The 23,735-nt window shown below is 42.9% G+C and overlaps 1 pseudogene; it reads left to right on the top strand.

Moving 5' to 3' along the window:
- Positions 1 to 21,475, top strand: part of LOC121080443 — a 111,992-nt pseudogene extending 90,517 nt beyond the window's left edge.
- Positions 21,476 to 23,735: the final 2,260 nt, after the last annotated feature.

Genomic DNA, 23,735 nt, shown 5'->3' with positions numbered 1-23,735 from the left:
AACAGTTAAAAAATAACCTGCCATTAGATATTTTTTCCACTCAAATGGCCCATCTTCTCCTTTAAATTTGGCTGACCAAAGACTTCTTCATGTTAGTACCCAGTTTCAAAAGAAACAAGGCAAAAGCAATATTGATGTCCGATGGCTCTTTGATGATGGAGGCAATGTACTTTGTACTTTATCAACAAGTGTTTGGAAAACAATATTGAAGTGATTTTGAATTAATTGTTGATAGATATCTTTCAGTCCATACATAGATTACAAAGTTGTACTATTAAACGCTCTTCTTAGAAGATACTATGTTTTCTGATACGTTCCTAAACTGGTCAAAATGCAGGTTTGACACTGTTGATTCCTGTCGTGGTTTAACCCCAGCTGGCAACCAAGTACCACGCAGCTGCTCGCTCTCTCCCCCCGCAGCCAGAGAGATGTGGAAGAGAATCAGAAAGGAATGTAAAACTCAAGGGTTGAGATGAGAACAATTTAATAGGTAAAGCAGAAGCCACACACGCAAGCAAAGCAAAGCAAGGAATTCATTCACTGCTTCCCATCAGCAGGCAGGTGTTCAGCTGCGGCGAATGAAGAGACGGGACACAGCTTGATGCAAGCAAATGTCAATTTATTGTACAGAAGCACGAGTTTATATACACTTTCAGAAGCTGCGCGTTTGAAACAGATTGGTTCTTGAAGCTAAGCATTGCATACTAGGCAATCCCTGATTGGTGGTTAACTACCAGCAATTAACAGCAAGGTGTTACCTTTCCTTGGCGCCATCCGTCTCCCACTCCCCTGTGCTCTGTAAACATGTCTCATCATGTTAATTGTTGTCTAGACAAGCTCAAGCACATTCCCCTCAGCTAACTGATTGCCACGCATGGTCCTAGTTTCCAGCCTGCTCCTGCATTCAGCCATCCCCAGGAAAGCAGGGCTCCATCATGCCTAATGGTTATTCAGGAAGACAAATGCCATAATGCTGGATGTCCCGTCCCGTCCTGTCCCCCCCCCCTTCTTCTTCCCCCAGTTTATATACCAAGCATGATGTCATATGGTATGGAATACCTCTTTGGCTAGTTTCAGTTACCTGTCCTGGCTGTGTCCCTTCCCAGTCTCTTGTGCCCCTCCAGCCCTCTCACTGGCAGGGCCCAAGAAACTGAAAAGTCCTTGACTTAGTATAAACATTACCCAGCAACAACTAAGAACATCAGTGTGCTATCAACATTGTTCTCACATCAGAGCCAAACACAGCACTGCACCAGCTACTATGAAGAAAATTAACTCTATCCCAGCTGAAACCAGGACAGTTCCTTATCTTCTTACAACCTAGAAAAAGTGGAAAGATTGTAAGATCAGAGTGTTCATTGGTGGAAAAATAAACAGTATTGATCATAACAGAAGAGCGTAAGTTTGCCTCTAAAAATTTTATTTCAAATGCTAACATAGTATACATTAGATGACTTTCTCTTACAAGTAGCCTTCTTTCAATTGTTCTGTAGCAGAGGTTTAATCATACTCTCTTCTCCCTCCACCAGAATAGTTCCATTCCCCCAAATTATGTTGAATGAGATACCTCAGGTTACACTAATTTTTCTGTAATGTTGTCTGGCACTAATGTCGTCTCTGTTCCTCAAATATTTTCTGGGGTGGGCTTTAAGGAAGGGCTCTTCTCTTATTTTATGCTTTTAAAAATTTATTTTCCGAAGTATGTTGATCTGTAGCAGTATGGCAGATTTGTATAATAGTTCTGTTCAAACAGGGATTTTTTCCCCTCTACTTCTATCACACTTGAGGGGTGGTGTGGGTGGTGTTTGTTTTTGTTTTCAAACTAGTGTTTTTAGTACCAAGTGCCTGACTACCTTGTAAATTATAAAAGAAATGCTCACTGTATAAAGGCTTGTTTTTCTGATGCAGGATGGCTACTTTGCTCAGCAAATTTCAGATAGATTTCTCAGACATCATCATCCTTGGAGATATTAATACTAAGCCAAAGATAGAAAAGTAAGTCTCAAAAAAATCACCCCAAAAAAACTGATTGTAAGGTGAAGTCTTCATTTATTTCATGAATTTAGAATATTTTGTTCTTAAGAATTTTGATAAAGCAGGTCCTATAACATAGTTCCCGAAAAACGCGAGAAATTAAATAAGCTATAACTATTTTATGATTCTAGAACTTTCTATTTTATAACATTGGTTTTTTTTAATTTCTGGTCTTTAGACTGTGTGGTGGGTTAACCTTGGACTGCAGCCAGACCCCTACAAAGCTGTACTCTCACTCCCCCTTCTCAGCAGGACAGGGGTAAAAAGTAAGATGAAAAATCTTATGGGTTGATACAAGGACAGAGAGATCATTGTCATGGTTTAACCCCAGCCAGCAACTAAATACCACGCAGCTGCTTGCTCACTCCTCCACCCCACCCCCAGAGGGATGGAGAGAACTGGGGAAAAGGTAAAACTCAAGGGTTGAGATAAAAAAATAATAATAATTTAAATAAAATAAAATAAAAACAATAATAATAATAACAATTATAATGAAAAGGGGGGAGAAGGGGAGAGGAACAAAATCCAAAGGGAAGGGAGAAAAGAAAACTAGTGATGCACAGTACAGTTGCTCACCACCCACTGACCAATGCCCAGCCAGTCCCCAAGCAGCGATTGGCAGGCTCTGGCCAACTCCCTCCAGTTTATATACTAAGCATGATGTTCTATGGTATGGAATACCCCTTTGGCTAGTTTGGGTCAGCTGTCCTGGCTGTGTCCCCTCCAGTCCTCTCTCTAGCAGGGAATGAAAAGCTGAAAAGTCCTTGACTGAGTATAAACACTACTTAGCAACAATTAAAAACATCAGTGTGTTATCAACATTATTCTCACACCAAATCCAAAACACACTACTATACCAGCTACTGGGAAGAAAATTAACTTGATCCCAGCTGAAACCAAGACACAACCCCAGGTCCTTTTCTGCCAGCTAGCTTTCCAGCCACTCTTCTCACTCCTCTCTCCCATAGCATGAAGGTTGTTGCTGATATACTGACTAGTACCATATTTGTTTTAATATGGCTGTCCTCTTTATTGTTCCAGTATTGCAGCTTTTGAAGAAATGATAGAAGCATTCAGACTTCATGAAGATGATAAAGAGCAAGAAGTTGTAGATAAAATGAAGGAGAGTGAACCCTGGAGGATAACAGATAATGAACTTGAGCTTCACAAAACAAAGGTGCTGTATTCTTTGAATAGCTATGCTAAATGTTGATTTTTTTTCCTCTCCTCCTACTGGCATTTGTGGATATAATAAGCTGATTCTTGTTATTATCTTCCATAGATGCTTTTATGAATAACTCATGGAAAGCAGCATCTTTATAGTTAATGAACTAGTTAATTCTTTGCTGTTCCTGATGTCCACAAACAACCCCAAAACTTTTCAGTGAGATACTTGCAGCAACACATTCTTTTGTCTGCTGATTGATAGCTTGTTTCTGCAGACACTAGCCAGCAGGCTAACAAAACTTCAGCTGACCTGAGAACAACAGAACTATAAGAAATGGCTAACTCCAAATGTTTGCTGCAACAAGCACTATAGCTGATGTGAAAGAGAAAACTGAAAATGACTGTATGAATACAAGTTTGAGAAGTCATCAGTAGTAGAATGGTGGGGAGCTGCTTAAGATGCTAAGCAAGGATACAGTAGTATAAAAAGGAGGTCCATTACAGAGAGAGGCTTGCCAAACAAAGGTGGGGTTTCTGTAACAGTGGCTTCCTATTAGCTTACAGGAAATAGTTAAACAAACCTTGGAGAGAGTTTAGGGGGCTCTTGCTTCCAGCAGTTGTGAAGGACGATATCATTAGTAAAGGGACTATCTTAAAAGTAGCTTTTGTAGTATTTCACTTATTTGCACGTTCCTAAGCTTACCATTTTTTTTTTCTCTCATGGCCTTTGAACCATAGATATCTCAGACAAATGAACAAGTTACCAAACTGAGGGATAAAGTATATGCTTTCTATAAATGACACATACCAATTGATCACAATTGGGTTTTGTTTCTTGGTTAAATTATTTTTTTCTAGTTTATATATATAAAAAAAGATCTTCCTAACAAATTTCATTTTAAATACAGACTTATCGTCGGATTAGGCTAAATGAGTTGCTGAAAGAACATTCAAGTACAGTTAACAATTGTTATGTAAGTAAATATTTTTTATGGTGTCACATGAAAAGGGGGGGGGGAGGGGGGGAATCCTCTCAACCCCAGGTGTTTGATCTGTCTATTAGTGCCCCAGGAAAGCTGAGACCCTTGTGCCCGACCAGTCTGTCGTCAGTGTCCCGTTACAGGGACCCTTCACTGAACAGTCTCACTGGATCAGAGGGCAATTTGACTGACTTGTTCAGGGAAACACACCAACAGTATCAGGGGGACCCCTCAGTGGGTCTTCCCACTTTATTCAAATATGTTACCTGCTGCCAGCAACTGCTAGCACCCACAAAGGATTAATACTAACAGTTTACAGAATAACACTCTTTCTTAATATAAAATTGTGGCAAATTAAGGTTCGTGATTGCAGGTGATAGGGACTGTCTGCAAAAGCAAACCTGAAATGATATACAACCAAACTACATACAACTAAACTATAACCGCTAATAACAGCTAGCGTGAGTTAGTTATTAAGCATGCATAAGACAAAGTTCTTACCCAATAGGCGTCCCTATGGGGGAGAAGAGAGGTTCAGCCCGTCAACTGATCCCAGGAGTTACGATGGAATCCTCCTGCGGCGAATGAAGAGACGGGGCACAGCCTGATGCAAGCAAATGTCCATTTATTAGTGATTTTCTTACAATTATATACGTTTCTACCTTCTACATATTACACACTGATTGGTTAAATCTTAAGCGTAAAAAACACTGATTGGTTGATATTTAAGGCACACCGTTAGAACAATAGGAACTTATTAGTTTATCTTGACATAGCAATAATTTCTATTCCAAAGTTAGGGAGTTTCTTTCTACGCAGCTTTCTTGATTAACAAAGTTACATATCGGCGCCATCCGTTCCCTTATCGGGCTACTTGTTTCTCTGTCCGTCTGGTTGCCTCCTCAACTGTAACGGCTCAGGGGTCTGCAGTTAGCTTGTTCCTTTGTTCCCAGGGCTTGTGCCCTACAAGTTCTAACAAGTCTATTCATCAGGCTATCAGTACTTGGACTCTTGTCCTTGAAACCTTGTCCTACATCTTCCCCTACTTCTCCCCTCTTCTGTCTGTGTTTTATACTTCATAGTATATTGCATATTCATTCATCATACACAGGACTGTTTACCAGTTTCTCACTTCTAATGCAAATTAGTACACATCCTGAGATAGCACTACTGAAGTTCTCTACTAACTACATGTGCTCCTCAAGCAGGGTTTTGCCCTCTTTCGGGGGGGGGGGGGGGGGGGGGCGGAATTTGTGTTGGAGCTTGCGATCTCCCACTACCACTGTTATCTTTGTCCTATTTTCAACTAATTTTCTGTTGATGTCAGTGCATTGCAACACCTTATCATCCTGTTTCCTCTCATAGCCAGAACTACCCTCACTTGAAGGTTTCTTTCTGCATAACTTAGATAACAGTGTTCTTTTCACTATCTGTTCTCATGCTCCCCAAGGCTGACTACCTTGATTAGAAGTCCCTTCATTCGTAACAACTTTAGAGAGTGAGTCAGTTTGACCTAGCTTTGTGAACACTGAATCAGAGTTGGGTAATCCGGGAGTTTAGACAACAGTTCCCCCCCTGCCCTGGACTTATTTCAGTTTAGGACTAGTCCATTTCCATCACATTTAGGTGGCGCTTGAGTGACTCTAGTCATGCATATTGTTATTACTAACTGGCATCATGTGCCCAGTGAGGTGTAGTAGTACCTTGGAGGCAGGTAACTTTGAGATGGAGGTGTGTGTTAGTATTACAATGAGATTATTTCATTTTGCCTCAATGGTTGGCTCAGCCACAGACATCTCATGGGTTCTTCATGTGACAACTGGTATGCAGCTTATCAGCTGTGTGGTGACATCAAGTTCCCATCCCTGCAGGGAGCGTGACAGAGCATGGCCGCAGGGTCTCCACTCCTCTCCATCTTCTGTCACTCCTATCAGCATGTGCTGAGCTGGCAGGGTGTGTTGCTTAGGGAACTGTGATGATGTAGATTCCATGCATGCCAACCATCCTGAAGGCGATAGCTGTATTTTACCCTAAAAAGCTTTCTGTAATACTTCGCTTCTATTAGGACCCAATTTTTCTCTAATTCCCCCCTTCAAGGTGATTTTCCCACATATGGTTATTCTAATTGATATAGTACTGTGATTTGAACTATAAATATATGTAAATATGGGTTAGGAAGAAGACTGTGCCTTGACATTAAAGCATAGAAATACTCGAGCAAGTTTCAGTAGTGGAAGTAATTACTGATGTGTAAAAAATGGCCTAAGTACTTTCATGCTTTTGATATGTTACTTCAGATGACTACCTTCATATCTGCAGTGTGGTGTGATTCTCACATTCATTCCCCTCTCACATGCCAACTATTCCCTCCTCTTTCACATTCTTCCTTTCAACTGTTTTTTTTCTGGGAAATCTCTCTAGATAAAAGTACTTTTGATCAACATTATTTGCTGAGGCATTTCCATGGAACTACAATCAGAATGCAGATTGTAGCTTCTTCACCATGTTTTTCTTTAGGAGCCTGCTTCAGAGCTCCATTAAGTAGTACCACAAACAGAGTTTGAGCAGTGCAAGTAGACTTCCAATAGTTTTTCAAAAGACGACAATATGGTGTGTTTTGGAAGGGTTGTGAGAAAGATAAATAGACTGCAACAACTTAGCACCATAAGTAAAAGTTCTATTTTAAAGATTTGAAGAGTCTTTAAAGAAACTTTCTCCAACTGAGAAGTCATTGTGAAGCTGCCTGAATATAAAATGGTGATAAGAAGCCGAAAGTGAAGTGTAGGGCCTGAGAAACTGAAAAGAGCTTGACTTAGTATAAACATTACCCAGCAGCAACTAAAAACATCAGTGTTCTATTGTTGCGACGGCGGGAAGACACAGTCACTCAATAGGAGTGATCAGCAGACTTCGTTTATTGTCCCTTACAGTCACCTTTTATGCCTTGTTATAATTGGCTCATACATATTACAAAAGTTAAGCTCATTATTGGTTAGTTGACTAAATATCAAGCCCGCCCCTAGTTTCTCTTCTGTAGTTATCTGTTCCCACCTGCAACATTCTTTTCCCACCAAAATCTTCCTGTTATTGTGTAACAAGAACAGCCAAGGATAGTGTATTTTTGCTTTACTTCAGATAAGCTGAGAGCAGTGTGCATTTTTGTCCAGCCAGCTGGACTATGTCTATGTGACCCTTTTCAGCTAGCCAGTTATCCACATTCTATCAACATTGTTCTCACACCAAATCCAAAACACAGCACTGCACCAGCTACTAAGAAGAAAATTAACTCTATCCCAGCTGAAACCAGGACAACTGGGTAGGGCCTGTTTCTCTTAGCGGCAATTTCCATCTGTCTTAACTGTAGAGAACCAGAAGGCTAAAACTCCCAGGCAGAGAAAGCAGAACTTTTAACACAAATTAGTCTAACATGTCCTATCTAGTTTCAGTGTGATCTGTAGTATTACACAAAATATTCTTGCTTCATAAATAATAACTAAGATAAATGTCATAGAATCATTTAGGTTGGAAAACACCCTTAAGATTGAGTCCAACTGTTAACCTAACACTGCCAAGTCCACCACTAAACCGTGTCCCTAAGTGCCAGGTCTACAGGTCTTTTAAATACCTTTGAGTGACTCAACCATTTTCCTGGGCAGCCTGTTCCAGTGCTTGGCCACACTTTCAGTGAAGTAACTTTTCCTAATATCTAGTCTAAACCTCCCCTGGCACAACTTGAGGCTGTTTCATCCTATCACTTGTTACTTGGGAGAAGAGATCAACACCCACCTCGCTACAACCTACTTTCAGGTAGTTGTACAGAGCAATAAGGTCTCCCCTCAACCTCCTTTTTTCTCCAGACTAAAAAAACCCAGTTCCCTCAGCTGCTCCTCATAAGATTTGTTTTCTAAACACTTGTACCAGCTTCATTGCTCCAGAACCTCTATATACCTCTTGAAGTGAGGGGCCCAAAACTGAACACAGGATTTGGCCTCACCAGTGCCAAGTACAGGGGGACAATCCCTGCCCTAGTCCTGCTGGCCACACTATTTCTGATACAAGCCAGGATGCCATTGGCTGCCTTGGCCACCTGGCTCATATTGGCTGCCTGTTCATATTCAGCCAGCTGTCAATCAACACCCTCAGATCCTTTTCCACCAGGCAGCTTCCCAGCCACTCTCCCCCAAACCTGTAGCATTGCATGGGTTTCTTATGACCCACGTGCAAGACCTGGCACTTAGCCTTGTTCAGCCTCATCCAATTGTCCTCGGACCATCGGTCCAGCCTGTCCAGATCCCTCTGCAGAGCCTTCCTACCCTCAATAATATAAACACCACCACCCGCCAACTCGGTGCCATCTGCAAACTTACTGGGTGCACTCAATCCCCTCATCCAGATCATTCATAAAGATATTAAACAGAACTGGTCCCAGTACTGAGCCCTGGGGAGCATCACTTGTGACTGGTCAACAACTGGATGTAACTCCATTCACCACTACTCTTTGGGCTTGGCCATCCAGCCAGTTTTTTACCCAGTGAAGAGTACAGCCATGCAAGTCATGAGCAGCCAGTTTCTCCAGGAGGATGCTGTGGGAGACAGTGTCAAAGGTTTTACTAAAGTCTAAGTAAACAACATCCACAGCCTTTCACTCATCCACTAAGTGCATCATAGAATTATGGAATGGTTTGAGTTGGAAGGGACCTTAAAGATCATCTAGTTCCAACCCCCTCAGCACCATGGGCAGGGACACCTTCCACTAAACCAGGTTCCTCAAAGCCCCATCCAACCTGGCCTTGAACACTTCCAATGATGGGGCATCCACAACTCTCTGGGCAACCTGTGCCAGTGTTTCACCATGCTCATAGTGAAGAATTTCTTCTTAATATCTAATCTAAATCTCCCCTCTTTCAGTTTAAAGCCATTCCCCCTTGTTCTATCACTACATGCCCTTGTAAAAAGCCCCTCTCCACCTTTCCCATAAGCCCCCTTTAGGTACTGGAAGGACGCAATAAGGTCTCCCTGGAGCCTTCTCTTCTCCAAGCTGAACAACCCCAACTGTCTCAGCCTGTCCTCATAGGAGAGGTGCTCCAGCCCTCTGATCATCTTTGTGGCCCTCCTCTGAACTCACTCAACAGAACCATGTACTTCTTATGTAGGGGGCTCCAGAGCTGAATGCAGTACTCCAGGTGGGGGTCTCATGAAAGCTGAGTAGAGGGACAGAATCACCTCCCTCGGCCTGATGGCCATGCTTCTTTTGATGCAGCCCAGGATACGGTTGGCTTTCTGGGCTGCAAACACACATTGTCGGACCATGTTGAGCTTCTCATCCACCAGCATCCCCAAGTCTTTATCCTCAGGACTGCTCTCAATCCATTCCAGCCCAGCCTGTATCGATACCAGGGACTACCCTGACCCACATGCAGAACCTTGCACTTGGCCTTGTTGAATTTCATGAGGTTCACTCTGGCCCACATCTTAGGCCTGTCAAGGTCTCTCTGGATGGCATCCCTTCCCTCCAACATGTCGACCGCACCACACATCTTGGTGTTATCAACAAACTTGCTGAAGGTGCACTTGATCCCACTGTCATCTTGTCATGAGATCAGGCTAGTCAAGCAGGACCTGCCTTTCATAAACCCATGATGACTGGGCCTGATGACCTGATTGTCCTGTACATGCCACGTGATGGCATTCAAGATGATCTGCTCCATAACCTTCCCCTGCACCAAGGTTACGCTGACAGGCCTGTAGTTCCCCAGATCCTCTTTCCGGTCCTTCTTGTCAATGGGCATCACATTTTCTAACCTCCAGTCAAATGGGAGCTCTCCAGTTAGTTAGGACTTCTGATAAATGATTGAAAGTGGCTTGGTGAGCACTTCTGCCAGCTCTCTCAGTACCCTTGGGTGGATCCCATTTGGCCCCATAGACTTGTGTCTAAGTGGTATAGCAGGTTCAGTCAAGCTGGTCTTCTTCCCCACCGGCTTATCTTTTGGCACAGTCTCCTGTTCCTTTAATATTTAATTCCTGAAGAATGTCCAGCCTTCCTGGACTCCTTTGCCCTTCAGTACTGCCTCCAAAGGGACTCTGTTAACCAGGGCCCTAAACAGGCCAAAGTCTGCCCTCTGGAAGTCCAAAGTAGCAGTTCTGCTGACCACCCTCCTTACTTCTCCAAGAATCGAAAACTATAATTTTATGATCGCTGTCCCCAAGATGGTCTCCAACCATCACATCACCCACAAGTCCTTCTCTGTTTGCATACAGGTCCAGTGGGGAGCTTCCCCTAGTTGGCTCACTCACCAGCTGTGTTAGGAAGTTATCATCTTCCACACACTCCAGGAACCTCCTAGACTGTTTCCTCTTCACTGTATTGTATTTCCAGCAGACATCTGGTAAGTTGAAGTCCCCCACAAGAACAAGAGCTAGCAATTGTAAGACTTCTCCCAGCTGCTTATAGAATATTTCATCTGCCTTTTCATCCTGGTTGGGTGGTCTATAACAGACTCTGTGCTGGTTTTGGCTGGGATAGAGATAATTTTCTTCATAGTAGCTAGTATGAGGCTATGTTTTGAATTTGTGCTGGAAACAGTGTTGATAACACAAGGATGTTTTCGTTATTGCTGAGCAGTGCTTACACAGAGTCAAGGCCTTTTCTGCTTCTTCCACCATGCCACCAGTGAGTAGGCTGGGGGTGCACAAGAAGTTGGGAGGGGGGTCAGCCAGGACAGCTGACCCCAACTGACCAAAGGGATATTCCATACCATATGATGTCATGCTCAGCATATAAAGCTGGGGGAAGAAGAAGGAAGGGGGGGGACATTCAGAGTGATGGCATTTGTCTTACCAAGTAACCATTACCCACGATGGAGCCCTGCTTTCCTAGAGATGGCTGAACACCTGCCTGCCGATGGGAAGTAGTGAATTAATTCCTTGTTTTGATTCGCTTGTGTGTGTGGCTTTTGCTTTGCTTATTAAACTATCTTCATCTCAAAACATGGGTTTTCTTACTTTTACTCTTCTGGTTCTCTCCCCCATCCCACCAGGGGTGAGTGAATGACTAGCTGTGTGGTGCTTAGTTTCTGGCTGGGGTTAAACTACAACATATAGGTAAGGATGGTTCTTGAGCAAGTTAAATCAAGTACACAAAAATTAGAATTATTAATTTGTCCTGCTGCACGTCAGCTCAGACTGTGAGTGTTCTCTGGAGTCTGCAGGACTGTTATGTGCATAACCCTGGCATAGGCAGGAGCCTTGATAGTAGGAAGTGTACTCAGTTGCCCTGTGGAATAGACTGCAAATTCTGATGAGTACTGAGGAATTATATTGGGAATAATGGTCAGTGTCAATAGGAAACTCAGAATCTAAATCTCAAAAGTTTCTTGACAAAGATCACAGAGGCATGTCTTTGCTAAATCATTTGATTACATGCAAATAGAGTTATCTTTTTCTTTCCTTTTTACTGATATATAAGCCAAAGGCAAGGCTTTCTCCCTTGTAGTATGTATATGCATTTCTGCAGAAATACATGTTTAGCACATATATTCATATATGAACACATTTTCTTCTTATCTTCTTTGCAGAGATGATTTATCTCTGCCTGCAGTGTGGCAAAAACATGTGTCACTGTCAGAGTCCAATACTCTCTGACCATATCCTTTTAGATATTCCACCTGTGGAGAGTGCAATGTTTAATATCAAATTTACTTACGTGACAATACTTGATGTTATACAGGATTTCTGATTTAGCAGTCTCATACAAAATATACTGAAAACACAATGCAAATGTAAGTTACACTTAGCAAAATATAGCAATTGCCATACACAGTTCAATCACAATACCAATGTGATTGCCATTGCCGGTCTCTATAATGTGCTCACCTTCACGATGCTGAGCATCCCCAATCACTAGGAAGGAATACATGGGTTGAAGCCAGCTCAAGCCTGTTGTTCTCTTAGAAATTCTTTTGTTAGTTGTTTAGGCTTTATGCTCTATGTTGGGCTGAGTCATGTATACACTCCCCCCATGTTGGTCTGGCTAACTCAGGGTGAAATATTTATGTCACCAGTTGATCCACCCAACTGTGATATAGTCGGTTGATCCACTCAACTGTTGATAGCTCTTTATCTAAAAAAAGTCCCCTTTGTGTTGATATAAAGCCAGCTTTCTTTGCAACAGCTGTGGTCAGTCACACCCTGCATTATTCCCTGAGCTTCATGGGCACATCACCCTTGCCCATCCCCTTTGAGACTTCTTCCATTATAGGGGTTTATTGGTCAGTCACAATTGTGGAGTGGCTGGAAGACAACGGACATATTATGAGCAATCCAGACCAAGTAACTTTGTTGTAGTAGCAGGCCGAGCAGGCCGAAGCTGTAACAAGCTGCCGGTGTTGTGAAGGACATATGCAAGGCCAAGGAAGACAAAGAAACTGTGTATTCACAGAGACATAAGAGAGTTGGACAGAAAGATGCCTGCACAAGGGGGGAGCAACGTGTGGGCACCACACTGGGGACCAATCATAGGGGAGGTGGAAGCGTGTGAACAAGTAGTTTTAACCTATCACCTTTTACATAACAAAGTGTGCGTAGCGTGTGTATTTTTAGCTGGGGGTATAAATTGGCATGGGTCTATTAATAGTACCTGTAGAGTATAAATTGCTGTGAGTCTATTAATAAAGTGGCACTAACTTGATCACATTGGTCGTATAAGTTGTGTCTGAGCCTTCTGCGTCAACAACAATCACCTGCTTTCTTCAGATATTAAAACAAAAGCAGCATTGTCAGCAAATAAAAGTCCTGGTATCCTTACAGCCAAAAGAATTCCAGCTTTTGAATAAAGAAATAAATGTTCTCTCTATTGTTGAAATTTTAATGTGTTAAGTATATATTTTTTCGTGAAAGGAATTTTATCCTATTGCCACAGACATTTTGGTCAGCATATGAATTATTCAATCCCTCAATCCCCAGCTTCTTTAATGGTTTAATTCTATAGGTCTCTGTTGTTTCGCACTGTTCTAGAATATAGGTTAATGAACCGTATGTTCAAAAGCTTTGCTGTACTAAAAATTAACATAATATTTTAAATAAGTTTTTATAATGGTTGGTTTGACTCATTTAAAAACTTGGTTTCAACTGTTGTCATTTCTTTAAGGTGGTTGTAAAGTCTCTGAAATACTTTTATGAAAGTAAGTTTCTTAAGTAATGTAATTTTCCAAAGTGAATGCATGTATCTTCCTCCAAAACAAAGGCAAAAACATTGTCCTGGCTTCAGCTGGGATAGAGTTAATTTTCTTCTTAGTAGCTAGTACAGTGATGTGTTTTCGATATAAGAACAATGTTGATAACCGCGCTGATGGTTTTAGTTGTTGCTGGGTAATGTTTATACTAAGTCAAGGACTTTTTGGTTTCTTGGGCCTTGCCATCCAGAGTGCTGGAGGAGCACAAGAGACTGGGAAGGGACACAGCCAGGTCAGCTGACCTGAACCAGCCAAAGAGGTATTCCATACCATGGGACGTCATGCTTGGTATATAAACTTGGAGGGTTAGCTGGGGGGGGGATCATTTCTCGTTTCTTGGGGACTGGCTGGGCATCGGTCAGTGGGTGGTGAGCAGTTGTACTGTACATCACTTGTTTTTTTCCTTTTCCCTTCCTTTGGATTTTACCCTTTTTCCCCACCTTTCCATCCTAATTGTTATTGTTATTACTGTTGGGTTTATATCTTTATTCTGTTTAAATTATTAAATAGTTCTTATCTCAACCCTCGAGTTTTAAATTCCTTTCTGATTCTCCTCCCCACCCCTCCGGGTGGGGGGGAGTGAGCAAGTGGCTGTGTGAGGTTTGGTTGCCGGTAGTGTTTGGTTGCTGGCCGGGGTTAAACCACGACAGTCTATTTTTTGGCGCCCAACTTGGGGCACGAAGGGTTGAGATAACAACATGTCTAATCAGACTGTGTTAGATTAAATTGTTTGCAGTATTCATTGTATTAAATTAATAGTAATTGGCTACGATGGTGGCTTATCTGTTTTTGAATTTGCTGCCCATGATCTCAATGCTGAATTATCTAGTTTATTTACAGTATGTGCTCCCTTTTGCGTTGTTTGTTTATATTGTGACCTGGAGTAAAGTTATTTTAGTGTTGTACTATATAGTATCAATATGATGGGCTCATTGGTTATGAAACTAATCTGGTGTGTACACTCGGTGTTGTTGCCTCTGTCTGTCTGTTGGACCCTGCGGGGGAATGCCAACAACAGCACCTTTGGTTTTGTTTTCCCAGAGAGTCAGCCTGTGGGTGGGGTCTATACCTCCCCCTTCCCCTCAGGGCTAATTAATGAAACATTTAGGATTTTAGGAGGCTCTGAGTATCTTTGGTCCGATGGCAGCTCCATGGTGTCAGTTCTGAGCCTAGTGATAGTAATACTGAATTAGGTCTTCGTGTCCTGGATCTGGTGGAATTTTAAGCAACATACTGCTCCAGCTCCTGCGGCAGCTGCTGCAACCGCTGCGGCCCATGCTCCAGCTCCTACGGCCCCTGCTCCAGCCACTTCAGCAGCCCCTGCTCCAGCCCCCTGCTCCAGCTTCTACGGCCCCTGCTCCAGCTGCTGCTTCAGCCCCCGCAGCCGGTGCTGCAGCTACTCTAACCCCTATGGCAGGCATTCCAGCTACTTTGATTTTTGAAACAAGTGATGCAGAAGACTGACTGGCGTCAGTGTTAGTGGCCCCTGTAGATAAAAGGAAATGGAAACGGAAAGCAACTCGTTTGGTAAAGGAGGATGAAGGAGCAGGAACACAATGAAGAAATTGAACAAGAGGTAATTTCTCGTTCCCTATCTCTGAGTGAACTGCAGGATATGTGGAAAGATTATGCCTGTCAACCAGGTGAACACATTATCACCTGGTTGCTTCGATGCTGGGATAGTGGGGCTAATAGTATAGAGTTGGAGGGTAGGGAAGCCAAGCAGCTGGGATCACTTGCTAGAGAAAGGGGCATTGATATGGCAATTGGAAAAGGAGTGCAACCATCAGCCTCTGGAAGCAATTTCTGTTAAGCGTGAAGGAAAGGTATCCCTACAAGGAGGATATTACATGTCGCCCAACCAAGTGGACTGCAATAGAGAAGGGTATTCAGTACTTGAGAGAATTAGCTGTGAAAGAGATGATCTATTATAACCTGAACAATCCACAGTCACCCATAGATCCTGATCAAGTCCCATACACACGACCGATGTGGCAGAAATTGATACAGAGCGCACCATCAGCATATGCCAACTCATTGGCAGTAATGGGTTGGTCAGAAACTGCACCACCAACAATGGATGAAGCGGTTCATCAGTTCAGAGAATATGAAGATAGTGTCTCTACCTGCATCATCTCAGCTGTAGAGAAACTGGTCCACCAGCTTAACAAGGATAGGTCTGATTCTCCATCAAGACAGATTCGTACCTCAGCTATCAACCGTAGACATCCTTCTGTTTGGAGGAGAGAATATGTCGCGACGGAGGGAAGACACAGTCACTCAATATGAGTGATCAGCAGACTTCGTTTATTGTGCCTTACAGTCACCTTTTATGCCTTGTTATAATTGGCTCATACATATTACAAAAGTTAAGCTCATTGTTGGTTCGTTGCCTAAATACCAAGCCCGCCCCTAGTTTCTCTTCTGTAGTTTTCTGTTCCCACCTGCAACATTCTTTTCCCACCGAAATCTTCCTGTTATTGTGTAACAAAAACAACCAAAGACAGTGTATTTTGCTTTACTTCAGATAAGCTGAGAGCGATGTGCATTTTTGTCCAGCCAGCTGGACTATGTCTATGAGACCTTTTTTCAGCTAGCCAGTTATCCACAATTCCCCCGTTTTTATTTTGGGCGACATAGGCTTGGTTGACCATTTTCAATAACAGCGTTTTAACACAGGAAAATACACAGCCAACTTATAAAATCTCAGTTCAGAAGTATAATTCCTGAAATACCTGAAAAATAAAGTTAGCTTGAAGCTTTAATTTAGATGCTCTTTCTGTTCCAGTGATATAAAAAGTTTAAAAAATTCAAAGGTAATTTTAAAGTTCTGAACATGGACTAATGCAAGCTCAAAACCCAAAAAGAAACCAAACTGATGTTTGACTAGGAATATTTGCAAATATTTTAGTGGAAAATCCCTGACCATTAACAATTTTCTGTCCAAATAACAACTGCCCTTATGCAACCAACTAGTCCATACATTTTCTGAAGAATACCTCATTGATATCAAAGAATTAACAAAGGGAAAAAATTAGTTCTAAACTATATACATTCATAAGGGGATTTTTCAATAGTTACATGCAGATTTACACACTAAGCCATAATGGCTTGTAGGTGATACACACAGGAAGAGTACGTTGCTTATCTGTCTGAATGTCTATGCTAAATTTGACAACTATGCCACAAGCCAAGCCTACATGGGTGCTGTATGTTATGCACGTTCCTTAACAAACAGAAGTATAATAGACAAATTCCCAAGATCTAGTCCCCAACCTAATTATATTATTTTGTAGCCAATTAAGGAAAATAACACAAATGTGCATATCTACATGTGCACACACCTTTTAGTTCAGAACCAATCTGTGATAAAAGGCCTTAGCCTTATGGCATCATCGAATCTTAACGAGTACAGTAATTAAAAATACAGTCTTACTGTAAGTGCGATTTATGCTGACATTCCCTCAAATGCTACACGTGAGTATTTCTCACTTAACTGCCTCAAGTTAAAATAGTAGTATTTGTTAATATGTATTAAAAAATCATTAATTGTCTACAATAGCAGTTGACTTCCATAACATTATGTAAGCAAAAGAGGCTTAAGATGGGTTTCTGAATACTAACAATTTATTTTAGACTGTCTAAACTCAGGTCTTGAAAGATTTCACTCTGCCAGACATAGAAACACTGTTGCACTCCAGTTGTGATGTCCCTTTTCCCAAGTTGTCACATGCACATCTCGCTCAAGCAACATTATTGTTAAAGTTTCTCTCTGCTACATAAAAGCATATTGCACTTGTAGATATAAAAGACAGCACCCTTACTTAGATTATTACCTTATTACCTCATAACTCTTAGTATCTCTGATTTCATCACTTCAAAACTTCACCAGAAGCAGATAAAACCACAGCATCAGACTAAACTACACCTTAACTGCCGATTCAAATAAAGGCATTCTCTTCAGATATGCCTAATGCTTACAAATAATTTTGGATGGTTTTGATCAAAAAACTATTATTACAATAATGATCAAAAATAATAATCCCGTTTGCAAAATGCCTTTAAGCCAGCCTCCTAGTCCCAACCAATTTCCACATTCAGAATACAGCATAAATATAAAATACAGAATAAATTATCTCCATCAAGGCAAAAAGGCTTCTCTTTAAGCACAGAGATGTTTGCTAGTTCAAGGCAGAAACCCATTTCTTGTAGGGGACATCTGAAGCACTTTTTTTTTTTTTTTTTTTTTTTTTTCTTGTGGGTTTGTAATCAATTCCGTATTTTTCCTTGAGAAGCTTAAGCTGTTCCTCTTGTTTCAGGAGTGTTTCCAACTCTGAGTTGTCGAATAGGTCCGTATTTCCCAAACATATCATACATTTCCTCCGCTGTGATTTTATACGGCAGGTTCCGAATATAGAGGATCCGATTGACCTCTGGGGGCAGCCAGATGTTAGCTCGCTTGGCCGCTTGCATCGCCATGGCGCCGATCGGGGGTGGGGGTGGGGTGGGGGTGGTGCCGCCTTGGAGAGAAACCGCGGCCGGGAAGGGCCCTGCCGGGCCGCGCACCGCCGCTCGCCGCTGCCGCGGGGGTCCCGGATGCTATCCCATACGCTAATAACCCGGGTAATGCCTTGTTACAATCTATGTCCCGAACGCTCCGCTTTTCTAAAAAGCATATGAGCGACTCGTACGTCGCTTGTCTCTCCATACCTTCGTCAGCGCTGTTGCAGCCTTTGCGAGACTTCGGCGACACGTGGCCGGCGGGACCCTCTGTAGGTGCTCCCGGGCGCGGGGACTGTGCCCTGCCGCCTCCTGCGCTGCTTTCAGGACCGGTACCCGAATCTCCGTCGAACCGTGGCTCGCAGGTTCAGCCCTCTCTAGGGTCCCTGTTCGGGCGCCATTTGTCGCGACGGAGGGAAGACACAGTCGCTCAATAGGAGTGATCAGCAGACTTCGTTTATTGTACCTTACAGTCACCTTTTATGCCTTGTTATAATTAGCTCATACATATTACAAAAGTTAAGCTCATTGTTGGTTCGTTGCCTAAATACCAAGCCCGCCCCTAGTTTCTCTTCTGTAGTTTTCTGTTCCCACCTGCAACATTCTTTTCCCACCGAAATCTTCCTGTTATTGTGTAACAAAAACAGCCAAAGACAGTGTATTTTGCTTTACTTCAGATAAGCTGAGAGCGATGTGCATTTTTGTCCAGCCAGCTGGACTATGTCTATGAGACTTTTTTTCAGCTAGCCAGTTATCCACAAGAATATAGAAAATACACACCACAAGCTACTCTGTGGTTTTATCTGCAGTACCACAGAGAAGACATGAGGAGGAGGGATAGAAAACCTACCTCAGTTCTGGAGGCACGAGTGCATGAACTACAAGGAAAAACAATCACAAATAAAGAGTCTTCCAGGAAAGTTGCTGTTCCGCTCTCCAGAGGACAATTTTCCAGTCAGAATGATAGGGCTGACTTTACTCTTGATCCTGTGAAAAGGAATTGTAACCCATTCTGGCAATACGTGAGTGAAACCACTCCACGCTATATCCGTTTCACGCCGCTAGCTGTCCTAGTGCAGAGTCCCTAGACCAGGATTAGAGGGACCCTGCCTCCAGCCAGGTGGAGGACAGGGATAACCGAGTTTATTGGACTGCGTGGATCCAATGGCTTAGCACATCAGACCCTCAGGAATATAAAGCTTTAGTAGATACAGGTGCACAATGTACTTTAATGCCATCAAGCTATGAAGGGGCAGAGCCAATCAGTATTTCTAGAGTGACAGGGGGGTCTCAGCAGCTAACTGTATTGGAGGCTGAAATAAACTTGACTGGGAATGAGTGGCAAAACCATCCCATTGTGACTGGCCCAGAAGCTCCATGAATCCTTGGCATAGACTATCTTAGGAGAGGGTATTTCAAGGATCTGAAAGGGTACCGGTGGGCTTTTGGTATAGCTGCTCTGGAAACAGAGGAAATTAAGCAGCTGTCTGCCTTGCCTGGTCTTTCAGAAGACCCATTTGTGGTGGGGTTACTGAAAGTTGAGGAACAGCAGGTGCCTATTGCTACTACCACAGTGCACCAGCGGCAATACCACACCAACCAAGACTCCCTGATTCCCATCTAGGAGCTGATTAGCCAACTAGAGATCCAAGGATTGATCAGAAAGACCGGCTCACCCTTTAATAGCCCCATATGGTCAGTGTGAAAGTCTAATGGAGAATGGAGACTAACAGTGGACTATCGTGGCCTGAATGAAGTCACGCCGCCATTGAGTGCTGCCGTACCAGACATGCTAGGACTTCAGTATGAACTGGAATCAAAGGCAGCCAAGTGGTATGCCACTATTGATATTGCAAATGCGTTTTTCTCAATCCCTTTGCCTGCAGAGTGCAGGCCACAGTTTGCCTTCACTTGGAAAGGTGTCAAATACACCTGGAATTGACTGCTCCAGGGGTGGAAACACAGCCCTACCATCTGCCATGGACTGATCCAGGCTGCACTAGAACAGGGTGGAGCTACACAACATCTGCAATACATTGATGACATCATTATATGGAGCGATTCAGCATGAAGAAGTTTTTGAGAAAGGGGAGAAAAGTATCCAAACCCTTCGGAAAGCCGGTTTTGCCATAAAACAAAGTAAAGTCAAGGGACCCACAAGGGAGATCCAGTTTTTGGGAATAAAATGGCAAGATGGACGTCCTGAAATCCCAGTGGATGTGATCAACAAAATAACATCTATGTCTCCACCAACTAATAAGAAAGAAACTCAGGCTTTCTTAGGTGCCATCAGTTTTTGGAGAATGCACATTCCAAACTACAGTCTGATTGTAAGCCCTCTTTATCATGTGACCCAAAAGAAGAATGATTTTAAATGGGGTTCTGAGCAACGACAAGCCTTTGAAAAAATTAAACTAGAGATCAAGCAGCAGGTCTTGGGCCAGTTTGGACTGGGCAAGATGTAAAGAATGTGCTCTACACTGCAGCCGGGGAGAATGGCCCTACCTGGAGCCTCTGGCAGAAAGTACTAGGGAAACTCAAGGACGACCTTTGGGTTTTTGGAGTCGGGCATATAAAGGGTCTGAGGCCCACTATACTCCAACTGAAAAAGAGATATTGGCAGCTTATGAAGGAGTTCGAGCTGCTTTGGAAGTGATTGGTACTGAAGCACAGATCCTCTTGGCGCTCCAGTTACCAGTGCTGGGCTGGATGTTTAAAGGGAGGGTTTCTTCTACTTATCATGCAACTGATGCTACATGGAGTAAGTGGATCGCACTGATTACACAAGGAGCTCGGACAAGAAATCCCAATCATCCAGGAATTTTGGAAATTATTATGGATTGGACAGAAGGTGAAGATTTTGGGATGTCATCAGAGGAAGAGGTGACACGTGCTGAAGAAGCCCCTTTGTTTAATGAACTGCCAGAACATGAGAAGCAATATGCCTTGTTTACTGATGGGTCCTGTCGTATTGTAGGAAAGCATCGGAGGTGGAAGGCAGCTATATGGAGTCCCCTACAACAAGTTGCAGAAACTGCTGAAGGAGAATGTGAATCGAGCCAGTTTGCAGAAGTGAAAGCTATCCAGTTGGCTTTAGATATTGCTGAACGAGAAAGATGGCCTATACTTTACTGTGGTGACGCAAGTCGAGGTGGACTTAAAAGAAACACTATGTCTGCGTGGCTGGGTTCGAACAAAATGGCTTTTATTGTTTATACAAACTATTTATATATCTTAGACAGTGCAGGTGTCAGACCCTGATAGGTTTTTGTGTCCTTCTTCTTGCTTGCTATTTGCTGTTGCTGTAGGTGCCCGTATGCTGTGGCTCTAAGTTCCGATTCTTCACATCCTGTTTACAGACCTGACAGTTTGTGGCTGTCTTAAAGGTACACGGCTAAGTCTTTGAAGTCAACTAACTTGTCTGCAGACCCGCTGCAGACCCCAACAATTCCCCCTTTTTGTTTTTTGAACAGCTAGTACCAGGTTTGCCATGTTCTGCAGGGCCCTTGCAAACATGACGGCAACCAAAGTAATAGCAACCAAACAATACTGCCAATTGAGTGAATGGATGCCAAAATGGCTGACATTTTCTCAGATTTTGGTAACATGTTGCTGCAATGGGGCGCCTAAAATCCATGAAGCACATACCATCAAAATCCTCACAGCCATGTTCTTGAGCCAACAACAAAAGCCAATAGTTGCTCTGTTTTGTATATAATGGTGGCAAATTTGACTCACATTCTTAACTGTCTAATAAACAAGGTATCGACATTCAAAGTGCAAACAATATTGACTTCTTTTGGGTTAACATTATACAGAGGTAATCAATTATCGAAAATATCAAGACTTTCAGTAAGATTCTTCATTTCCGCATACATTCACTTTTTTCCAACAATGTCTGCAAGTCAATTTCAAGGAAGGGCACACCAAACAAGGACTGGTTCAGTAAGGAGGCCACACATTAGTTGCTGGGTTGACTGGCGGCAGCAGCGCTCCCACAATCCGGCACGCTAAGCTCAGGCCGTAGACAGCGAGCAGGTATCCATCGTAGACCTTCATCTGTAGAAACACAAGCATAACCTCTCCCCCATGTTAACAATTCATGCGGTCCCGACCAATGCCCGGTACGAGGGTCTTTCATGCGTACTAAGACACCTTCATGCTTTTGCTGCTTGTCACCAATTGACATAAAATGTCGCACAATGGCAGGCACCACATAGTCGGCAGAGATTTTCAGAAAGTTCAAAACATAACATGCTTTCTCCAATCGTGCTTCTGGAGTCATTCCCTTCATTCCCTCTTTTTGTTTTTCAAGCTGGCGTTTAAGAGAACCATTCATGCGTTCAACAGTGGCTTGGCCCGTAGGGGAATGGAGAATTCCAAATTTGTGGGAGATACCCCATTGGGAAAGGAACTGACCGACAGGCCTGGAACTATAGGCAGGTCCACGGTCTGTTTTGATTTCAAGAGGGACACCGAGCACAGAAAAAGCGCGTTGCCAGTGCCGAATGACGTCACGACTGGTCTCACCTGTGTGGGCAGTAGCAATCATTGCAGTAGAATAGGTATCTATTGTAACATGGACGTATTTTTGTCTGCCAAACTCATTGCAATGAGTTACATCTGTTTGCCAAAGTTGTAAAGCTTGAAGGCCTCTAGGATTAACTCCATAATTTGGCACAGGAGTAACATTTTGACAGTCTGGACAGTCTGCAACAATACTGTGTGCAGCAGCCTGAGAGAGACCCTTCTGGCCAAACTGGTGATACAAGGATCGCCAATTCTGATGATAGAATTGGTGGGCTAACACGGCTTGCTGATGGACATCAGGAACAGGCACTGACAGAGCCACAGAAACTAGAGCATCAACTCTAGCATTGCCTTCAATTATAAAACCAGGTAGGGAAGTATGGCTATTAACATGCATAACATAATGCGGAGAATGGCGTTTCCGAATCTCTTCCCAAACTAGAGTCAAAATTGCAAAAAGCTTGGGGTTGTTGACATGGCCAAAGGCAGCCATATCTAGCTTGGGAAGGAGGGCTGCTACATATGCCGAATCAGTAACAAGATTAAGAGGGCCTGGAAAATACTGAAATGCCAAAGCCGCAGCCCGTAATTCTACAACTTGCAGGGATCCTTCCTGATATACAATTTGGGAATGCCATTGCCCATTTTTTTTCCAAGCAACTGCGGCTTTTCCCGTTTTCCCAGATCCATCTGTAAATACTGTGTCACCTTCAACTGGTTGTCTTTGACTTAGTTGCCGTGGCTGCAAAGTTAGATGTACAGTCATTTTCAGAAGTGGATGAGGTGGGTGATGGCACTGAATTTGCCCTTGAAAATTGGCAAGAGCCACTTGAAGTGCAGCAGAATTTAACAGCGCCCATTCAACATAGTATTGTTGTACAGGGATCAGCTCCAGTCAACTCTAAACATCTTTTTCGGATTTTTATGATCAAATCGGCAACAAGTTCATACCATTCAACAGCAGTTTTCTTAGGCTGCAAAGGCAAAAACAACCATTCAAGTACATGCAGCGGATCTTCCCAAGCCTGGTTCCATTGGGCCAACGTAGCATAAGGGGAAGATTGGTCCACTAAAATAAAACCACTTAAAGGAAGTGTGATATCTACACGCCACACATGTCACGAAGAGATCAATTGTTCAACTTCATTCACAAGTGCTAAGGCTGCAGGCGTTAAATACCTTGGGGCTAAAAGATCTGTGTCTCCTTTTAAAAGTTGCAAAAGAGGTTGCATTTGTTCATTAGTAAGGCCTAAATAAGGCCGTAACCAATTTAGCATTCCTGCAAGTTTTTGGG

Source organism: Falco naumanni, chromosome W (genome assembly GCF_017639655.2).
Source record: "Falco naumanni isolate bFalNau1 chromosome W, bFalNau1.pat, whole genome shotgun sequence".
Lineage (NCBI taxonomy): Eukaryota > Metazoa > Chordata > Aves > Falconiformes > Falconidae > Falco > Falco naumanni.
Note: the sequence above shows the minus strand (reverse complement) of the source record. Positions and strands in the feature narration are given on the sequence as shown.